Raw genomic sequence first — 20,688 nt, forward strand, 5'->3', positions numbered from 1 at the left:
ATTACGAAATGTGATAAGATGGAAACAGGGAAAATAGATTTCTGACAAATAAATACCAATCAATTGAATATATTAATATTATACTGTTTGCGTTTTGCATTGAAATCTAAAATCTAGGCATAAAAATTAAAATATTAGGACAGGAAATCAACGTTACAAATCTTACAATGTTACATTATAATCATAGAGTTTGGATTATAACTAGGAGTCTTATAGGCTTTTCATAATATAATGTCATAATATGGCGTTAAATTTAGCGTGTTTTTTCGTCGCAAATAGTTTAAAACTGCTCATAAAAAGCTAGAATGTGACACCAGACTTTCATGACAATTAACATGATTGCCTTTTGGACCTTATGCCGTGTCCACACTGGCAACAAGTTGCGGGCAACCCTTTTAAATTTTACGATAATTATCATAATTGCTTAGAATTTTTACGATAACTGTCATAATTATCGTAAAATCTAACGAGGTTGCCAGCAACTTGTTGCCAGTGAGGACCCGGCATTACATCTTACCAATAAAATAAAAATGTTACCTACACACAATATTTAAATAATGACCAAGTTTAGTGTTGTACATTCAATAGTCTTAACTGTATGATTGGTTTATTGGTTATGAAACAATAAAATATTCTTCTTCAATATTTCTCGTAAAAATCATGTTAATAAAAATTATGTTTTGTTTTTTTTTTGAAATGTTACTTTTAACCATTTTTTTATTAATGGAAATCTGGCATTTTTTGTCATCTAGCGTATTGTCTGACGATGTCATATTTTGTGGATGTGAGTTGGCAACACTGATTGGACGTCGCAATTCTCGGTCGCATTTTTTCAGCGACCCCCAACAAGTTTATTCAGAACGAATCGAATGACGTATTTTTTCATAGTAGGCACTTACTACATATCACAAAAACGATCGCGGAACTCTCAGCCAACCAAAAACTATGATCAATGCCGGTCTTTTGATTGATTCTGACAAATGAGCGGACAATCAATACAAATCACCGGCATGACAAATTCATCTCAGAGACAATCTATCCCAGTAGCAAGCGCGGCCGCGAAGAAGAGCGTCGTAATAGTAATATGAAACGCGTGTAATAAAAGTGTCTGCCCCTCATCTCCCCCACGGCGTAGTTATGGTAGCTGGTGACGACCAGTCGGGGGCCTCATCCCTCCGAGGGCAACGAACGCGCCGAGGACCGAGCAGAACTGCGCGCGAGGGTTCAAAGACCCGGACAGTCGAATCGGCGCGGACCGCCCGCACAACGCGACTTGCACAGCCCTTCGGTTCATAGATACGGTTTACTTGTCTGTGTACTACGCGTGCACCCCTATGAAGAGCAGATGAGTCGGTTCAAGTGCCGGATCGAGGACCACATGCCTACTGTCACTGAGACTCAGCAGTCAACATAATATATCATGTATTATCAATGCCTCCGCTCTGGTAAATTAAATTAACACATATTATCATGGCCATGATACTCAGTGGCTTGACACTAAACGATGAAAAACACAACAGCTAAAACAACTTATTTTAAGATAACGGTGCTTGAATCGTTGGCATAAATTTTCGGAAAAGGTTATTCGATGTTATGCATTGAAGTATTAACAATTTTAGGACACATTAAAAAAAATGGTTCCCTATAGAGATTATAGAGCACATAAATATTATAGTACCTACCAATCGATTTATTCTCACGATCCGTAAGTGTAACAATTACAACCCGTGATATAACATAATTACTATGAAATTATTGATCCGATAATTTAAACAAAAACCAACGGCGCCCTTCTTTGAGTGGTGAGAAAAAAGCAAAAATGTGCATGCAAAGATATTTAAAAAAAAAATTAAACTGAATATAAATTATGCCTACCCACTTTCAGTTTTTTCGTTCAACGATAAACCGAATAAGCCCGAACGAACCGAGACGTGTTATTTGGAGAAGCTGTCCACTGTATGTGTTACATTGTGCATTGTGTTGCTATTCTTTTCGTTTAATAATACTACAGATCTGTACAGCAAGCAGTCTTCGTTACTGAAATAAGTACCAATATTATAATGTAGTGTTGGTAAAGTAGTATGTATTTAAAAACGTGTAATAATAATCGGCAGTGATGTAAAGAGAGATACTGGATTCGCGGATAAGCGGAAACTAGGATCGTGAATAACGATATATACTTATTATATATGGAAGTCAGTACTTTTTTTGTAGATTATTAATATTATTATAAATCTATATCAATATTTTGTCATCCGGTTTCCAAACGGCCTCTTTTATATTTGTGTCTACTATGGCCTGTGGGTATGTAATGTGATCCAAGGTGCCAACATTAAAAAACTCGTACCCAATATAGAATACCCACCTAAGATTCTGCATAGTATCAATACCAGTTGGTTCAGCATTCCCAACTCGTAATCCAAGGAAATATCAACGGTTAACGTGGCATTGGACGACGCCGCATTTCGTGGCTGAAGAACATCCATGATTGGCACGAGTGCAGTTCCGCCTAACAGATGTTAGAGCAAAGATCGCTCCGATGGTGGCTGACCTCCGATAGGGGATGGTATGATAAAAATAAGATTAAAATACCTACCCACGACAACCTACCAACTACATGCATTTCATCAATATTACGACAATGGGATAATAATTTTAATAAGATTGCAAGCATACATAGTTGAAAGTTAACTATTTGGCAATGAATGATAGAAAAGTGCAAAGCTTTCAGCACTAAAACTGTATAGGGATATTCCATCACACCCGCTCAACCAATGCACCCTTCCAGATAAATACACGTCTGCCAGATGTCATATTATCGAGTATAATGCGAGTACTATTATAGACATAATGGCCATTTATCCGTACACACGTAAGTAATGTGCAATAAACTGTAGGTGTAGGTACCCAATTTAAACGATTGTAAATACGAAATTGAAAGTATTCATATTGTGATGATGACATTTAATTGTTTGCGCAGGAAATAATGCTTTGGCTTACTATTATAATACGGGCCAGTGGTTACCAATCTTCTTGGAATTGCGGCCACCTTCGATTAAAGAATAAATAAAATGTCTTCCGCCACGACACTCACTACATTTGACATACGAATGCTGCCTATTATAACACACGAAAAAAATAATCAAACACACGTGATAGGACAGTGATCAATCTGTTGTTAATATTTCTTGAAATAAAATCTCCGATGATTAGTGATTTTTGCGAAAAGATCGATTTAAATTGACGTAGTTACGACGCCGAGGTCCTTTTTATACTAAATTATATTTGAACGGCGGGCTCTTCAGCAGGCCCTTAAGTGTAGTCTATAATCTATCATATCCGGCTTCACGATCCACGTGACCCGCAAGTAGGTAAAAAATGTAGAATTGTGGATATCCCAGGGAACTTAGTCTGAACAATGTGTAGACTTCGTAGGAAAGGTGTAAACGACAGTATGATTCCATTCCATGTATTTTCTCATCATATTAATACCATTAAAAACGCCATCTTAAATTTGAGAATAAAGCCATAGTTAGTAGGTACATCAATAGCACTACTTCGATTTTCGTTACATATTCAATATTAAAATAACATTACATCGTAAACACAGCGAGGCATGGAGAGGTGCATGTTGGGCATCACGCGAAAGGACCGTAAGAGAAACGAATGGGTTAGGAAGCAGACAAGAGTACGCGATGTAATAGACGTTGCCAAACAGCTGAAATGGAGATGGGCGGGGCACATTGCTCGCCGAAAGAACGGCCGCTGGACAAATGCCGTCATCCAATGGTACCCAAGGGGTACGAAACGGCCACAGGGTCGCCCTAAAAGCCGCTGGATTGACGAACTGGTAAAGTTCGGCGGAAATACGTGGCAGCGAACGACACAGGACCGAGAGTTGGAGAAAGCTTGGGAAGGCCTTCATCCAGCAGTGGATTGACCCCGGCTGATGATGATGACATCGTAAAACATATTCGGTAAACTTGTTATTGGCGTTTGTAATTGAGTGGTAATTTAATATAAATTATCTGGTATTTGCCACGATATATGAAAGTATAATACATATATATTATTATAAATATCTTATGGTCCATTCTATCTCATTCAAAATATGCCTGATAATAATATGCTCAACTTTGAAGATGAGATATTTTTATATCGATGTTCCGCTAGTACCAAAACGGACGGTTGCGACCCACAAACTGAGAACCATATTATGTACTGCAACACACCATACAGCCGTACAACTTTTTGATACGTCGCCCTGACCCGCTTGCGACAATCAAAGTACGACTGTTAACCGATTTCCATAAATACATAAAACCTGCAAATAAACTAAAAAAGAGCCTATTGTGCATAGTTAAGTATTCCGCATATTGTATTTGAGAGGCTAGATATTATGTATACATACAACAGGTGTAAATGTAGGTACGTCAAAAGCACAAAGTATCGGAGACATTAAAAAAATCGGATAGTCAATTATGCTGGAATAACTGGGGACATACACACTGTACGGAAGACAGAGGAATAATAATAATAAAGTCACGCAACTGTTTGAAAATATGGGAATAGTGTCCATAATTAATATGTTCCCGTGATCTTAAGAACCCATCTTTGCTTTCTGAAAAAAACATAGACAACCAAACGCTGTAGGCAAACATTGACAATACACAAGTCATACCTGTATAAATTCGTAACAAAAAACTTAACCAGTTTGATTAGCTCAGCTATTTTTCTAGATATTATACAACATTTTCGCATACATGCTGGTTTACAAACTTTAGATGACAATATTGCTGCCAATCTAACCCATTCCTGATTTCTATGGTCACCGAATCAAACATATTATACACTAAGCTCCGATGAAGAGTGTTTTGAAAATTTGACATCAGAAGAATAATGAAAATAATTGAAAAGAATTCAATAATTATAATAATGTATGTAAAATATACCAGCGTAAAGACGCAGACCGTAAACATGAACGCAATATTTCGAATCCCGATCAAAAACTTGCTTGTGCTCTTTATGCACGAGGCTGTAAAAAAATAATAAGAGATGAAAAAATCCAAATCAAAAATTCTCAACTTCCTCCCGGAAACGCCCCGAACGGAGGATTAAGTACTGGTAGCCGGAACCGCGATATAAAGGTTCAATTTTTCGGTTTACGAGCTTTTGCAGAAAATTTTATCATAGTGCATGATTGTTACGGCAAAAGTGCTTTGTACATAATGATTAATTTATTTATTAGTTTCGCTAGTGGTTATTACACTTAAGGCCATGCATTAGTTGAGGCACGGTCTAAAAAGATCGTTGCTAGGCGATGTGCGGATTGCGGGTCGCGGGTGAAAATGACGCCTGTCAAACGAAATATTATTTCTCATATAAATCCAACATACGTCCATTTTATGTTCTGTTTATTATTCTATTAGTATCAATAATAATATATTCATTGACATGTTTGCTTTTTAAAGTAAATGGGTAAAGTTTTTAGTCATCTTTACACGATTTTAGAATTAATTGGCCCGTCGCCATCACGCAGCAAAGTGACGTGCGTCCGACTCCACGTTCTCTCAATGAATGCGAAGCAAGTAAAAATTTTCGTCGCGCGTACAGTTGAACATTATTTGGCGTTTCACTGATGCGTCACCTTAAGTATAGTACTATCCATTGCCTTACTAATCCCCAAAGAATGGTCAATATGATCTAATAATTGAAAGTATATTTTGTCACCTGGAGGATAAGTACTAGTCGAGGATACATAGGATGGAGGAAGTTTTTGGAAGATGCTAGAACCCGCCTTGGATTGTTAAGCCACCGATGATGATGGTGCTGACCAGTGGCATGCAGTCTAAAGATGCTGTGGATGCTTGGCATCCCCTGAAATACTAGACGAGATGATATGGAGTGTAAATAATATGTATGTTTGTGCAGTTGGTGGTAAGAACAAAAAAATAGATAATAAATTGCTGGTACATATATATGTATTTTTGTTAAACAGAATGCCCATTATCAATAGTCAGCGCGCTTCACTGATATTGGCTTGTCTCGTCACAGGGAAACTGATGAAATAACCGGCTGTCGTCATCTACTAAGAACCATACATGGACCCATCGCTTATCATTAATAAAGCTGTAAACGCAACTTCGTTATTACCTATCTCGTTTGATTTCGGGTTTACGTCACGTGTTTATGTATTTATTTGTTTAAATTGAAAACATTCATGGATTTCTTACTTCATAATATTATATAGCGTACCTACAATCATTTTTAAAGTTACTTTTGTTAAATTATTTTTGGTTACATATCGTTTACCTTCCTCAAACAGGCGGTTTTTCACCACTGATACATTTTCTACAGTGATACATTTTCTCAAATATGAACAGCAATACAACTGAGTATTCTATAGATAATGATGATAATATTAATATACAACTAATAATAATGTTAGGTATTTGTCAATGAGAGTAAAATTTCATTAATTACTATGCGCAACGTAATAAGAAAACGAAAATAGCGGAGGAACGGAGAAACTCGTGATTTCTACTAAGTAGGTACATTTCGTTCACACCAACTCGGCAATGAAAGAGAGGTAGGTACCTACCTAGATTCTCAGTTATTCGTGCAATCGACACGATATCGTGGCACCATCACCTTGACTGCGAATGCAAAATGCAGTAAACAAGACAATTTGAGCAAACAGCTCGCGTCAAATCGTTGCATACCATATTTTACGACTTTGGATAAAAACAGCCGATAAGGTTATAGATAACCAACTGAGACATTGAGAAGCTATTATCACATAATTATAGCTAATGGGTATACATACCTACCGACTAAACGTTAACGCATGTCTGTCTAGTTAGTCAATCAGTATACCTACCTATACGTTTCCGTGACGAAATAATTATACTGTAAGAAGTCAATGTGTTTAAGGGATTTAAATATATTTACTTACAGATAAGAGCACCGCATGTTCGACATTAAAATTCTTCCTCTCAAACATAATTATTATGCACCGCATTGAACCGGTATTGCCCACAATAAGATTAAAAACAACGGACCATGTTAAAAATAAGTACATGTTTAATAATACCTACTTTACAATATAATAATATGCTCGTGTAAATAGTAACGTAGTGTGCACAAAAGTAGCAACTCAATCATTTTTACAAGCCTTGCAAGTATGGCAATCGAAGGGTGAATTTCACTAATCACGTCACGTACATTAATTATTAATATGAGCCGTATTAAATCAAACCAACCACGTGACATACGTGAAACATTTAATTATCACGTTCGAAGTGTACCCGGCTAAAACATCGGTTCAGGTTTCTAAAAAGCGGTCCACTCTATTGACTATCCTGCATGCGCGAATCTGTTATCTTTATTGCCCAGATATCAGAACAAACAGGCAAACGATAGCGAAAAACGGTTAAGTACTTTATTAGCTAAACGCCATTACTAAAAATATTATAATATCCAACATTTCACTGCAAAAAGTAATAAAAGAATGTGATTTATGTGCTTTAACTTTATAATAATCCAACCTGAGCATTGAGTAATTTCGTTACTATAACACACAGTCCAACATAACACCTTGAAACGATAGTTATAGATAAATAACATTCACAACTATTACCCACTAGTTAGTACCAGTTTGCGCTGATTTAGCAGCGTCAAATTCTTATCATGAAAATTCCACGAATTTGTATTTATTTTGTACAGATAAGATACGTAATTCAAAGTAAGGTGAAACAAAACAGCTAAATTTCCACGGATGCCGATACCTTCAATCCGAATTTCCCCTACCAGCATCTTCAGAGTTTTGACAATGTCTACTTATGGTAAAGTAAACACTTTTACACCTAACCCAATCTCTGAATGTTAAATATGGCATACCTGGGCATACCATCCAACTATCCTGGGCACTACACTATTAATTAATGACATAAATATATGTAAAAACAAAATCCGTATGTGCGGCAATAAATTGACAACATTGCAACATATAGAAGTTTATAACCCTGTAATCATTTTTAGTTGAAAATATATCTACTTACCTCCTACGTTTTGTCAAGTAACCTATTTCGTTGGGCAAGTAAGTACTGGCGAATGGCGATCAATACGACAAGTATATAGTTAACTAATAAGAGAGAGAAATATTTCAGGAATTAATTAAAGATCGAAAACTGAAAATCAGTAGGTATGAGTGTTATGTTGCACATGATTCGTATACCTACCTAATTATAGACTAATTGGACGAGGACGAATTAAATTTACACACGGACTGTGCATTTGTATATAAAAAACACATGATTAATTAAAATATACGTGTTCTGTTATTTATAATCACTTTAAACCTCAGTCGAATAAATGTGAATCATTTTTTAAACCGTATAATGTTAGTAAAGTCGCTCTATCTTTGGATATAATCACGTGAGTCCACCTAATCGATAAATTTAAAGTAAAAATCGACAAGAGAATCAGTAAAATAGAGCCAGCGTATGGATGTATATAATTTAGCTTTATTTATGTACAATAATTAAAATAATTGGCAATTGTTAAGATGCAACTTTTGCATCCATTTTTGACGTAAATACGTAATTTTCCCGAACAGCACAAAAATATACCAGTTTAATTCGAACATGACGTTAGGGTCAATTGTGATGCATACATATTTCTTACTTTGTTATTAGCTTATTTACATCTGTTAATGCTTCACGCGGTTTAGGTATAAAATCATATTAAATTATCATTAATATAAGGTCGTAATCGAGAGCAGTGTCAAGATCGGAGATGGCAGGTTGACACGGGTCCCGTGCGGGCGATTCCTGCGTAATGTTGGAAGCACGGACCGAAGAAAATGGGCACCCTCACGCGTAGACTAGTTAGTTGTAGACAGCGGGCAAAGGTAGAGAGATATAATAATATGAAGTACAACAGTCATGATGGGGGCGGTCAGTGAACCGGACCCCGCAACCCCCTCGGCCCCCCGCCGCCCCTGCCGCCGTGGCTGCACTCGACGCCGTTCGCTAAAACAACGACTTCGACGACACAGACACGACGACGTGATGGCGATGGTGCTCGGAATTATTTAGGTATTTTAGTCCGTTTTACGCAAATAGCAACACATATATGAAAAGAATAGCTATAAACTGGATAAGTTCAATTTTAGTGAATCTGACGTAAATATTCTTCGTGTATCAATTATAATATAAGACACGCATACCTACGTACTACGAAGAAAATATAATTTGAAAGATAGAAAAGATACCACGGGAAAGACCGACACAAATATCTAAACTTTTTATCAGGATCTTTTAAGGGAAAAATACATGTAAAAGTATTGTCATTCTTAATAATTTAGAGTATTTGACCCTAAAACGCTTCCTAAACCCCAGTATAATATTTAATAAGCAACTCGGTAAATACGTTCATAATGACTGGAAGCGATAAGTACCTACCTACCGTCCCTTAACACAAAATAACAAAAAAATGACAATTTCTGTATAGGCGTGGTTGGGAAGCTATTCGACAGTATATAGGTACGCAATGGGGGTGGTTATAAATCGCTACTGTCGTAATGCATATTGCTATCGGACTGCTAATATGTACATTTTTATACAATAATACACTACGTTAATATATTAAAAGTTTGGCATGTTACACCTCAAGAACAACACATCGGCCCGAATGTCACATTGCATTTAATAAACTCACCTAAATTTCAATATCAAAACCGATCCCGTACAATAGTATAATAGATACATGAGAGCTCACTCCTCGAAAGCGTCCCACAGTTCGAGAGAACATTTTCATTTATTAAATTAGCATCAGCAAATTCAAAATTAGCTTACTGACTAATTAATTTCGCAATCATTTCACTCGCTTTGATTTGTGTTCCTTGCGCAAATTGAAAAATGCATCGCGGGCTGCGTTTTGCACCGCGATGCACTTTGGCGGGCGCAGCTCACGACCAACTGTTTGAGTGACGTCGGACATTGTGTTCGCTGCGTCGCTCGATGTCGTCCGTCCGTATCGTGAGCGTGATATTTTTATATAAATTCGTAATATCATCAACATTATCAATTCGTGATTTTTATGGTCGCTGCCGGAAGTGAGTCGAGGTTCGGTGATATGGTGTGAATAAATAAAAGGTATTCACGCCGCGTTTCAAGCAGGGCTGTGTGAAGTAGGAATCGTGATTTATATCTTCGACGAAGTCTGACTCGTTAGAAATCGACCGACTTTTAATTTAAACGCATTTTACTAAATATATGTCCTTTTCATTCATCCACAATGCACCTTACTTATTTAGATACATTCAGTCCAATCATATTTTTAGTGGATTTATTAAGTATGCCATTTTCATTAAATAAAAATCTCATCAACAAGGGCGTATCCTCAAAATTGCTTGGGTTGACCGAGCGACAAACGCAAACGCTCTTAAACGAATGGAAGATGACCGAAACGTTCTGCACGTCTGCGGGTCATATTATGAGAGGACAATTAATTAACGTAGGTACAACATTCACCAACTTGTAATCCAATCAAAGATCTATGGTAAATATAGCAAAGGGCGATGACGCATTTCTTGGCTTAAGAAACGCCTTGATCAATACGAGTGCTCCTCCGACGAACTGTTCCGAGTAGCAGATGATATAACAAAGAATTCTCTGATGGTGGCTGACCTCCGTTAGGTGATGGCAAGATAAAAAGAATAATTAAAATGTGACTCGAACTCGGATTTGAAATTTTTAGCCCTGGTTTCAAACGTCATTTTCGCTATAAAACGCCATATAGGTATTTTGAAGGCATAAAGCACACTAAAAAACATAATTATAATAACTGCAAGCTAATAAAGTGTTATTATTGGCATTGGAGCGACATACAGAAGGTGCAGACGCTGGTTGTAAACCATTCCCTCCAACCTTCTGGGGGCGTGAATAAGGGGAAGGGAATGGAGAATTTCGTAAAATCCAGATACGAATATTGATTGAAACAATATTATCGTTTATTCCGAACCCGTCCTACAAGCACGCCACTTTGTGCCAGAGGGCAAGGCAAGGCAACACTGTAACTCAAATATAATAACCTACTTACTATTGAAATAGTGGTGTTGGTCTTACCCAATTATTATTTCCCTGCATAGTTTGTATCCAGTACAGAAACGTACCTGAAACAAGAAAAGAAAATAAGGTTAATTTAAAAGAAATTGCATAGGTACAAAATATACAATGTAGGTATAATAATGGAAATGTCTTGGGTACTTATATATTTTCAAAGCGTTTTAAAATATTAATTTATCTAGATTCTAGAATCTAGATAATAACAACGCAAGTGCGCCAAGAAACACAGCACAAGGCCACGTAGTTATCGGTAATAATTTTGATAACAGTAATATCTTTCAGTTCATTGCGTCATGACTTTTATGAAATACGACGTGGCTTTGAGGAAACGTGCCCCCTACGTGGAAATCTATAGTATACGAAATTTAACATACGATAGTATAAGTGCGACAGTACAGCCCCCCAGAATTGATGACGTAACAAAAGAAATTTAAATCTTATTATCCTAGGATGTATTGGTATCAGTGGCAAAGCGTGGAGATATGTAGTTAAGATCCGACATAAATAGTAGATACACACTAAACTTTGTCAGTCATACGTGGGTATTTGTTTTCATTGAACTAACGCTACAAATTGCGGATAGTGGTGGTTAGCTTTTAAAATTCAATTAAACCCTCCATAAACGAAGCCAAAATAAATAGTCAAAAAATATGCGTCTATAAAATATTTAAAATTATGTCATCATACATAATTTTAGATATTTTATAGATTTATGATGGCTCGGATTAGGCAGGGGATAAGATGAATTTTTCAAAAACCAACCAACACCATCTGCAATTTATACTCCAAATGCAATATAAACAATTTAAGTATGACAGACAAAGTGTACACTATTTTTGTCGGATCTCCACAGCCTACCTCCACTGTAATGGTTTGGTGAGGCAGGGTTTAATTGAATTTTAAAAACTAACCGTAAGTACCATCTGCAATTATTTAATATTCTTATTTCAATGAAAACAAATAAATATGACTGACAAGTTTAGTGTGCACCACTTCTATGGGAACTTAACCTCCTACCTCCACCCTTCGCCACGGATTAACACAGGTACTAGTATAGACAGTAATAGAAATGCTACGCAACTACAAAATATCTTATAAGTTCACGACATAGTACAAAAAATATAGTCAAGTTAGACTGACGGTTCTAAAATATAAAGAATTGCATTACAACAGCCAGCAACATAACGTGCAACGATTATATTGTAAGTGTTGGCATGTATTAATTCCACGGAGGCTTATGCCGTTGCATTCGATGCGAAAATGCCTCAATCAGACAATGAATGACATTATCAAGTCGAAGCTAAAAATAAATATCCATAAATGGCATACTATTAGATTAAATCCGAAAAACTGTTTTTTATGGAAATAATAAAATATTGATTATGAAAGTGAAAGAATACGGGCCGTTTCCAACCAACAAACAGTATGCACATGCACCTCGTTGTGAATAAAGAGCAGAATATGTCAATAGTTGAAAACAACAGCGTGTAGTTTCAATTTGACAAGAGTGATATGATAGGACACTGTATAGTTCCAGTAGACACCTGTTTACAATGACAATTGAATAACTATTTTTACTATATTAAACGCAGTTGCACCTGAAAGCAAGCAGTCGTCTAAGCGCAAACACGTTTCCTATTCAATGATCAAAGAATAAGATAGACTATAGAGGTCCGCGAGAGTTCAATGCATCGCAGCAGTGCCACCGGTAAACAGGGGTGAAAAACTGCACCTGCCGGCGAGGGCACCAATCCCGCGGCGGATGTTTAGAAGGGCACACAATTTCGCGTGAACCTTCGCTTATAAAATGGCCGACGACTGATAAAACAGCTGTTCAAACAGCTGTCACACGCGATACGAATTCGAGTATTTTTTATCCGATTTAAAAACAGCATTTTCAATAGACAGTTCGCACAATGAACGCTGCCTCGAGAGTATAAAAACACCTTTATTCACTGCGCGCCGTCGTTTTGAATCAGGTGGACGAATGGCGAGGGAGTATTTAATTCATCCAGCTGATTCTCCAACTCCTAGTGAAATAATTATTGTGATACTTATATATATATATATTTCAACCATGTCCGATCCTAATAGGATCATATGGGCCTCCACAGAGTAGAGGTTTGTATTAACAGATTTTGTTTTTACGAGAAATGGATGTCAGCCACTTGCTCAACCTATTAGGTCCATACCCTGACTCACACACATATTGAAAAACAATATGTGTACTTGCTAGACCCAGGATTCGAACCTGGGACCCACGGCGTTATAGTCCAACGCTTAAGCCGCTCGGCTACCGTGGGCGTATTATATTATATACTTATATAAGTATAATATGCGGATTTATATATAGACGGTAGATAATGCTAAACAGTCTGAACTATGCTGCCGGATTAGTATGCAACTATGCAGATAACCTACTAAAGTCTCAACTAGGTAAACATAATTACCCGTTTAATCAAATTGACAGCATACATTTCCATACGTTTTGTTTGCGATAATCACGGCTAAACCACTGAAGATTTTTTAGTAATGACATGTCATGTAGGAAACCTGTCGCAGACGCCTCGGAAACCTGGATAAAAATAATACCTTAATATTTTTGAAACAAAAAATCTTCCGACGTATCTATATGCCAATCAGTATTTAGAGTCGCGGTCTGACTATAGACGGCCTTGCAGCAAAGGGGGTAATTTCGAGCGATCCAATGTGGTACAGAAGAGACAGGCCATAAATTCGCTAGTTAGATTAAGTCACCCATGACTGTTGTATCCTTGGAGTAAAGAATTGTCGGAGAAAGATAGGACCCGGTGTTGATTTATCACGCTCTTGATGGTAATGATTATTAACTTATAGTTGTCTCCGTGTGGATATTAATCAGTGTTTAAGGTTAATTGCATTGATATCATTAAGATAGGAATGGAGTGCTGATAAAATATGAACAAACCACTATTAGCATTCAATATATTTCGTTTTAGTAAGTTTTTTTATCATATTCCACAGTATGTTATATTAATGGTACATAATATGATATTAATACTGTCAACACGACAGATAAATTTGTAATGCAAATCACTATGTGATAACGAGAAACACTCAACTGTGCGAGTGTGTCGCAAAAAACTGCAATTATCGGCACCAATCTAATCGATCGGCGAGCGGGCAATTTTTCTGAAAGTAAAACGCATGTCACGTCACCTGTGGGCCGGCTTGTCTGTCACTGTGATAACGATACAAATAAAAAATAAATAAAAAAGAAAGTGAAGTATTTATTAGCGAACGAATATCGACGATCGGACTCGATCGATCCGGCGCACGAATCGGGGTCGGCGGTATAATCGAACGGTGAGATTATTGCCTGTACGAAGAGGCAGAGTCAACCTCCTCCGCGCCTAACGGGACAGGGCGCCCGTTACACCTGACAGGTTCGACAGTGACGGAGCGAGGGGGGCCGCAGTGCGGGGGAGCGAGAGGGAAGCGCTACCCGCGCGAGATGGATGGACAAATTCTATTTCATTTGGCCTCGATACCCGCTCTTCGGAAGGTAAGAGTTCGGCATCACAATCCGCTAACGTACTCTCGAGAGCCGATTGTCGTGTCGAATTTAATCAGCACAGCGATGATAATACTCTCGTAGATTAAGATCGGTTAGGAATGTTAATCCATTGAGGAAACTTGTCATGGGAATTCAAAAACTCTGCAAAATAGATCCATCACGAACAGATGCTCATTCTTTTCCGATCAACGGCTGTCAAAACCCTAATGCCTGAAAAATGCAATAGGTAACTACGTAATCTTAAATCTAATCATGAACGACGAGAATGTGTAGCTATTTTATAATGTTTTAGTATATTTACATTTACATATCGTCACCCCAAACTACACTAACATATAGATTTTTTGAGGTTGTTGGAAAATTTAATTTTAAACACAATACCAAATAATATGTACCCACAGTGCACATCACCGGATTGAATCAGTAATTAGTTCTGCCGTCACGTCTTTTACCATGGCAATATTCAGTTATCTTGCAAATGCCACAAGTAGGCAAGGTGTTTACAGTAGACAGGTAACTGTAGATATTTAGTAAGGGGCCTTACGCACTGTCGACTGGCTCCTGCAACTTGTTGACAGTGCGTAAGGAGTCTTATATTTAGAAATTAACGAGTGAGGGTTACGATGATATTATCTACTTTTTTCGAAGTGTTACAATGTAAGTAGGTACTACTTAATCTTTTTTTTAAATATTGTGAAAACCGTCTGGGTCAGATTTGGAGCGTTTTTTTTTAATGACATCAGGAGCTATGTCTAACATCGAGTATGTTGTGATCTACTAACCATTGCCATTCTTCACCCTAAATAAACAGTAAAAAATATTATATTTAGGACACTGAGGCATTACAAACTAAACATCAACATTTTTCACTATCACAAAGAAATACTCAATTTCCTACACGTCGTGAATATTATAAACTTTGGTCTTCTTTTGGGTAAGCACTAATTATCTATTATCATACTGCACAAAGATCATACTGCGCGATGGTAAGAGGCAATAATTTAAACCTGATTTTAAAGTGCGGGGATTCACATGTTCTCTTTCTCTGCGAAGAATACTACGAGGTAACGCGGGCTTCCTTATAAATAATTTGAAAACGAGTTTCAAGTAAGCCATTTACGGAAATAAATATGGGAATGGTTTGTTTCCTCTTGAAAATCTCAATGAAATTATATTATTTCACGACTCAATTCCTATAAGATGAAAAAAAAAATGTATAACTTTCAAAACAATGGGGAATTTGGATTTTAAATGATGTGTCGACATTCAATTAACATGAAGCAGATCAGCGAGAATCATGAGATAGATTCAGTCTAATAAGCACTGTTACGGCGTCAACGTAAGTATGGTCGCTCGGTAAGACTCTCGATGGCCGCATCCGACATTCCATTATAGAAATCTTCGGAATCCGAGATAGCCTACTAATGAAAAATAATGACGAAAATAAATTGGCGCACAACGCAGTTCGTTCTCGAGAGATGTGCAAGTCTATCGGAGAGTTATTTTCAAAATGCACTGACGAACATTATTTTGTTTGCGCAAGCGGGTAATCGATGCGGCCCAATAAGTCGTGAATTCGATAACTAAGTTTATGGAGATGCGACCTTTGGCCACGACAATCAGAGGTATTTGTAATGCAAATATTTCGAAAATTATGAATTTTGTAAACTGAAGTAACAATTATTACTCCCCTCGAGTTACATAACACTGTCTTGTAACGTCCTTAGATTATCCATGATGTGGAGATAATATGCAAGGCTGTTTTATCCATAGCCCACAATAGACCGAGTGCCTAGGACCTACAATATTTTACCCGGCGAAATAAATTTAAAAAAAATCCAAGATAAGCAATTTTGCAACTTGCCAATTTTAATCTATAATAATATTTATTCATCTTTACCGTTGTGTACTATCAGTTTAATGCTAACTTCGTGACATTTCAATATTCCTTTTCTCCGATATTTCCTATGGAATTTTGTATACATTATACAGGATAAGGGTAATCCTCAGTTGGTCTGAATTCTCTCGAATGTGCCAGGTTGTAAGTCCTGAAAGGCAAAATGCTGACCGCAAGACGAGTGAACTAGTAGAGATGTGAACAAAACATTAATGTCATCCAGTGTTGCTGACCGTAATATAATTATAGTATTATTATAAGCACTTCCTACTATATTTTAAGTTCAGTTTCAATTTTGAAACTTCTAAAATGAAACACCATCATGTACCTACTTAACTACCATACCTAGTGTTGCGTTTATAATGAAAAGTATGTTAACTTTTTTTAGAATTATGTAAGTATCTACAAAATAATCAGCATAAATAAAAAATAGAGAAGTCTATTTTCCGAAATAATAACAAAAATGAAATTGTGGTTTCTTTTTTTTTAATTCGTACGAGATGTTTTCATATTGAAAATACTTTAGACAAAATATTATGCGATATAATAATACCTAATGGAGTTCATATATTTGCATTTGTATCATGTTTTAGGGGTGGAATTTCAAAATTTAAAAGATGAGAACGAAAATAAAGACGTTACCACATTAAAAACATTGTAATTTAGGATGTATCGAGTCAATAAAATGGGCATTTAGACCCCCGAAAAACACCAGGTCTAGTAGTCCAGAAGGGCGAGTGTGTTCGGCTCAGCAGTGATAAAACGTCGCATTAACTGCGAGATACATCGACCTGCGTTGATACAACGATTTCAACTAAACACGACCACAGCAGAGGAATGATGGGTGAGCGGACATGGACCACATTCTTCTATCATACGCGAGACGCTGTTGTCCGACGCGGAGCCACTGTTCTCGCCCGCCCAAGTGCGGTCGTCCTCGCGAACGCGTGATAAGAGGAAGCAGCGCTCCGGTATTGCCGGTATTGACTCGCGACTGAAATGTCAACACAGTCGTGCCGAAGGATATACGGCACGAGCGTTTACAATAACAATATCGCATACCTATCATTATTAATTCACTCTTTATAAACATGTCGATTGTTTTACGCCGTGGAATTGAATTGAGCAGCTTTATGTCATGTGTGAGAATGCAATACATTTTAATTTACGCGTCCATTTCTACTAAGAATATCGGCTTTGTGTGCAAATGAGTTTGTTGATCGATAACGACGTATGCATAGTATGAATGTAGATATTAGATTATCCACCGTCACCATGATACTACTTTGGCCTAAACATGACAGGCTATTTTTCTATAAACTGCAAAGATCGTCGGGATTTGATGAGATGATCGAGAAGGGACCAACAAACGTCGCCTGACCTAGAACGACCGGACCCTTTGGAGATCAGTCTCCCGGTTTGCCACACTGTCGTCCGCTAAAATTTAACCCACTGTCACCGACAGGTTTTTCCGCCCCTGTGGGGGGCACTCCCATAAGGAGTAGTGCCACCCAGCCGCTCGGTCTGACCCTGGTAGTCAATGCGCCACCGATGAAATGATGATGACCCTTGGCAAAGCTGAACAAAATATTTCATATGTTAAGTCCCGCAGTTTGCTCTGACAGGCCCCACGGCTTCTCAGAGTGAACTGTGGATGGTTAAGTCGGTCGCCACTGACCATGTAAATATAGGTAATAGGTAATATAGTATAAGGTTGAATTTTGTTTGTCGAATATAATATGGTAAAGGGTAATTAAATTAAATATGATTTGTTTGTAATGTTAATGTATAGTGTAAATTGTAATATAATATTCATATATAATGTAAAGGATTAAACGGTAATAAAGGGGGACTTATGGATGGGCGTTGAGGGTATGTAATATAAGATAGTTAATATGTACATAATGATAAGGGCATATAGATCGATGTCGCTACGCGTCGCACGTACACGGCACAGTAATTGTTAACATATGCTCATAGGCCTGTTGCGAAGGCTCCCATTTGCACGTATGTGCAATCACAAAGCATAGCAACACCTAGGCAATCATCGATCCGATTATAATCACGATCCCGCGTAATTAATTTACATATCAATTCCGTTCATTAATATCCGCGGTCATTCCGCGCGCGGCGTTTCCGAATCGGTATTCTGGCAGCTTTCCTGCTCTCACATACGACGGCGTCTCTGTCGTATGTGTAGAAACCGATTTCGAGATACAAATTTGCTCGCTTTGCAGTGACAGAGCCCCTCTCGCTCGCGTGTATGACGGCATCACGCTCACGCGCGACGGGAGAATCGGATCAATGATTTTGGTCGATCAAGGAGACCACGTACTGGAATAAAGTGCGGGAAATCTTTGATCGGCTAGGTATGAGTATGTACTAAGCAATTATTACTGCCTATATGTTTGGTTGACGGAATGACATCCGTCAACTAGTCGTAAGTATGTGCCCGTGGCGACACCGAGCTATATTAGTTGTTAATGTGAGAAAGATTGCGCGACCAATACGTTTATATATTAGAATCAAGTAACTTCCCCGCGTGATATGGTTTTATATTAAGCTTTTATTTTGTAGTTAAATTACCAATCTACCGAGTTCATATTCTTAGACCAACGTCAAGTAGGTATTCAGGCCGTCGGGGCGCCTCAAAGTTGAGCCCCCCAACGGTAGTTGGCCGAAGGACTGGTATGCGCTGTCGAAGGCCTGGTGCCGCAAATATGCCAAGTTAACCACTGGCATATGACGCCTTATCATCCAGGCTAACTTTGTAGTACTCTTGTTTTTGGGTGAGAGGTACCTTCGCGCCGCTAGGGCCCGTAAAGCCGGCCGCCGCGGGAACGCCCCTCCCTCAGCCATGAGGAGCGCCACCACGCGGGGGGTGTGCTGTATCGATGGGTAATTCAACCACAAATCCGTCGATGCCTCGCACGCCTTCGTAGGTGCGTTTTTCGTGGGGCTGGCCCAGAAACACTGCGGTACTGCTACACCAATTACACGCTCTCGGTACTCCTAGGTACTCGAAGGACGTACGTGACGAGTGAGCGACGCCGCCCGCCGGCGAGCGTCGACTCGCGCCCATAATTTTTCTTAGTCGGCCCTTACGTAGATGTCGCGGGTAATTAGTCATTGTACAATTTCCGCCACTCTCGTAAGGAAACCGTTAATTAATTTTGTCACCCGAAAAACGTTGAGCTAAGGGATGAAATCGGCCAGATTTGCATATAAACCCACTATTTTTAAATTCAATATCAGTCTTCGCTCACACTCACGACCCTGAACCTGCGAAGGTCAGCGGCGGAATTTTGTTCACACTTTTCATATACAAGTCGCCAGGACTTGTGAGGAGGTACTCGCCCAGGTCCCGATACCTACTGGCAGATACCTACCTCCATACCTACTGTCACTTTGACAGATAGTGGTGAAGTGTCAACCAGCGACTTAGTCGTTTTATTCGCGAGTTCTATCGTTCATTACCGGACCCGGTCCCCAACCTTTTGTCGCGGTGCCCCGTGATCGCGCAATCTCGATTACAGATAAAGATAAATTAATTCTTAAATAATTAAATAATAAATGTGCTAGTTTATACAATTAATATTATATAATAAATAAGACTTTTTTTTTTAATAATTTTTGTGGTTTCGGACTTATATAATTTGAACTTTGTAACCTTTGGTGATCGTGGGACCTAATAAAATTGTTTAATATAGTGTAAAGTTCTTTTTCTGGACTAGACATAGTGCCTACCTGTTCTTCCTACAATTTGAATGTACCTCCACTCCAGGCCCGGAGCTAGCCGAGGATTCGGAGGCCTACACCACCCTACTAGCCAACCTTCTGTAATTAAATGTGTTGTAATGTTAAGTTCTAAAATAGAGTGGAATTTACTTAATTTAGGATACCTTGCACAGAATTCAGACCACTTAGATTTCTGCCGTCTACTTTAAAGTAACCTTTAATACCACCATTTAATAATAACCTTTGTCACCTTACAAAGCGTATGAAGTTTCCGGGGGTAATTTTTTTTATTTCAAATGAAAAGTAGTATAGTAAAGATTTGTAATTACCTCGTCTTTACTAGCGCTACAGCCCGGGATGGACCTGAA

General features: G+C 38.1%; 1 protein-coding gene across 4 annotated transcripts in view; it reads right to left on the reverse strand.

The window, feature by feature from the left end:
- drn (zinc finger AN1-type doctor no) overlaps positions 1-20,688 on the reverse strand; it is a 151,559-nt gene that overhangs the window by 36,646 nt on the left and 94,225 nt on the right. For 3 of the 4 annotated variants that reach the window (XM_085945174.1, XM_085945177.1, XM_085945176.1), the window contains exon 2: positions 11,130-11,176. The exons of the other annotated variant lie outside the window; for it this stretch is intronic. The gene's annotated coding sequence lies outside the window, so the exon portion shown is untranslated. The remainder of the gene's footprint in view (positions 1-11,129; positions 11,177-20,688) is intronic. 4 annotated transcript variants of the gene reach the window in all.

Source organism: Rhyacophila brunnea, unplaced genomic scaffold, assembly GCF_057557595.1.
Source record: "Rhyacophila brunnea isolate RB1 unplaced genomic scaffold, BYU_Rbru_1.0 scaffold_18, whole genome shotgun sequence".
Taxonomy (NCBI): domain Eukaryota; kingdom Metazoa; phylum Arthropoda; class Insecta; order Trichoptera; family Rhyacophilidae; genus Rhyacophila; species Rhyacophila brunnea.